The sequence below is a fragment of the Neopsephotus bourkii genome, unplaced genomic scaffold (genome assembly GCF_033783945.1).
Source record: "Neopsephotus bourkii isolate Nb327-2 ecotype Australia unplaced genomic scaffold, CSIRO-AGI_Nbou_v1 NB_1279, whole genome shotgun sequence".
NCBI classification, from domain to species: domain Eukaryota; kingdom Metazoa; phylum Chordata; class Aves; order Psittaciformes; family Psittacidae; genus Neopsephotus; species Neopsephotus bourkii.
Window position 1 is genome coordinate 2285479 of NW_026901764.1, and position 3222 is coordinate 2288700.

Here is a 3222-nt window from a genome sequence, read left to right on the forward strand (position 1 = left end):
AACTACACTTAATGCAAATACCCTTCACATGTAAGGAATACTGTGGTATAATGTGATTTTGTCCCTTGTATATGCTGATGACAGGTTTAAGTGCTTAGTCTAATCATTGTGAAAAATTATTCATAATGGTATAGAACTGTGAGTTTAGGTTATAGAACTTTAACCCATTAAACGTTATGTATAATTTGCTGGGGGAGATCAGTGCTATGTTTTGTGATCTCCAACTTCAATGCTTTCTGTACACCTGTTACGGCTAATTAAGCCTAGAACACACAATAAATGGGAATGTCTTTCTCTTTTATTATTGTTCTGCTCCTGATTCCCTCCCTTACTAGTCTGAGTGCTGCAGAATCCCTCAAACATGCTGCAAATGTAACAAAGCTCTGACACTGATAAGTTGCCTGGAGCACATAATGATTTCAAGGCAAGACTGTCTGCTTCAGTCAGGTTGCCATGAGGATGGTGCAGCATATCAAAGCCTTTTCAGAAATCTTTGTCATGATCTTGTGCTACAGAGGTTATACATCTTATACAGTGAGACAAAGTCTGCTTTTGTTCACACCTGGGTGGCTTACCCACCTTCATAATAAGGTGGGTTGTAAAGTCAGTGTGAGCTTAGAGAAGTGAGAGCTGAGCATGTCTAAGGAAGCACCAGCTTTGCAGCCTGGGGTGTACCAAACCTTCTAATGGCATCCTTGAAGTTTTCTATTGTTGCTAGTAAGCATTGGCAAGGCTACGAACACCCTCTGTTGCCTGTCTGCTGTGATGCTGTGCTGTATTTACTCTCGGCTCACATTTTGCCCCTGTTCTCAGAGCTCTTCAATGAGATGCTGTTGATACATTTGCTGGTCACAGGTTTAGAAAAGCTTGTCAGAAATTCTGGCTCTAAATGCTAGGGTGCAGGTTCAGGCAGAAGAGGTGGCTAAAGTATGCCATCACACTCTGCTTTGCCTTTAGCTCTGATGATGAGGAATATAAAATCATTCCTGACACAAGGAATTATGTTATATGTGTTTAAAAAATAATATATATCTATGACTGAATAATAATATTAAGTATAGATTTGTTAATCTAATAGGTCAGAATGGTGCACTTGTGTAATAGTGCTGTCTTATTTAATTGCTATATTAACCTGCAGTTTAAAGCTAGCTCAAAAAGGTGTGGCAACTGGAGTCTGAAAAGCACAGAATATACTTCCATACAGTCTGCTTTTCCTCGCTTTAGCAAGTGTGCTTGTGCTCTGACATCAGTTTTAGACCAGGGAAAAGAGGAAAACAATTGTGCTTAGTGTGGACTTCAGTGGTACCATGGGGTAGATAGTTGCTTGGCTGCTGAAGGTGCAGCAGATAAGGAGGATTTGTACCACCTTCTTTCATTGACACATTGCATGCTGTCTGTCTGAAACCTACCTGAGCAATAGGAACCTGTGGGACTGCTGAGATCTGAGAACTGATTTTTTTGTGATGTTTCCAACACATCATGCTTCTGGTTGGTCTGGGATTTGTGTGATTACAGCCTTTTCCTCTTTGGTGGATTCAAAGTCTGCCTGAACCATCCTGCTAGGATGGAGCCCATATGAAGCTGGGGGAGTGGGAGAGGCGCAGAGGAAACATGAGTTGCTTGGGTGGATTTCTGGTGTCTCTGTGAGAAATATCCTTTCAGCAGTAACCAAAGATGAAAAGCGATTCTTAAGTCTGATCTCCATCTTGAGTTCAGACCATGAGCAGTTGGTTTGGACTCCTACAAATCTCAGCTAAATGCAACAGTAGCAGAATCCCTCTGGCTGCTTCAGCTAAGTAAAGCCCTCAGTGCAAACCCTAGCACTTAGCAAGAGCTCCACAGAGTATTTCTGCTTCACTAGCCATGTAGCTAATACAAAGAGAGGAAAGAGCAACATTCATTTCGAAAAAGCAAAGTGTTCTTGCCACTCTATAAGTACAGTTCCTACATATCTCTCTATAGGAATAGAAATCAGAAGAAATCTTCATAAAAGAGAGTATTTAATCCTCCAGGTTTCAGGTTCTTCTGTGGGCTGGATTCCCATTCATTTTAGTGAGAGGTTCATACATGTTATGTGGACACTTGAATGTGGTGCAGATAGAAGGGACAGTTTTGCCTACGGTGACATGAGATGATAATGACACACCTCATTTTCAAAAAGGTAATTTGTGATTGTAGCAGGGCTGGTCAGTCTTGAGTTGTCATTTAGGTTTCAGCTCTCTAGCAATCAAATAATTCTCTGGGTAAATAAACAAAGGAACATACCCTCCATGACGAAAATGCAGATATACCTTTCATTAATTCTCTCACTCTCTCTTCTTTCCATTTATGTTTTAAATTAAGTACTGGCCTGGCTTTTGGGAGGTTGAAATGAAGGATTCCCCATGCTGGTTAAATAAAAAGTCCCTTCATAGTCACAGAATAAAAGGGAAGGGCTGGGAAAAAACAGGTCATGGCTAGGGATGCACAACCCGTGGAACTCCCACCCCTCAAAGAGACACTCACTGAGCTTCCCAGCTGAGTCGAGTAATGTGTGGAGCTCTGTTTGCTGTTTTGTTTGATGTCTTCTTTATTTCCTGTTTGCTGAGTGATCTGAAAGTAAAACAACCAGCCCAACAAACCCAGGAAAAAAATGTCCTTTTAGAATTCTAAATGGGGCGCAGCTGTGTAAGCTGGACTGCACAGACGCTGACTGAGATTGCCAAAGAGACACATGTATCTCGTATCCTTTGCTCTGTGGGTGCTCAGCCCTTGCAGAGTGATTTCTCTCTCTTCTTCCTCTGTCTCCCGTCTTTTGAAAGTATCTCTAGCAAGGAACTCAAATTCATTAACTCCTGAGCACAATCTCTTTTCATCTCCGTGTCTATCAGAGCTAATGCTACTGGGGATAAGAGAGGCTAAGCAAGGATACTGGAAGCACAGATGCGAATGTCACATCAGTTGTCCATAAAAGTGTAATATCAGTGGTCAAGGGAAAAGGATTTGTAGGATAGATTTCTCAAAGCACCTTTTGTTATTGGTACTGGAAGACGAATGACCTGCAAGGACATGACATGAGTGTTGTCATGGTATGACTTGCAACAGGGGTGTTACAGTTATAATAAATTGCACAGAGTATGTCAGTAGTGACCTGGGAATGATGCAACAACAACAACAAAATCCTTCCTCCCCTTCCATGATGCTACCTGAACACAGTTTATGCAAGATGCTGTCTTAAAAGTA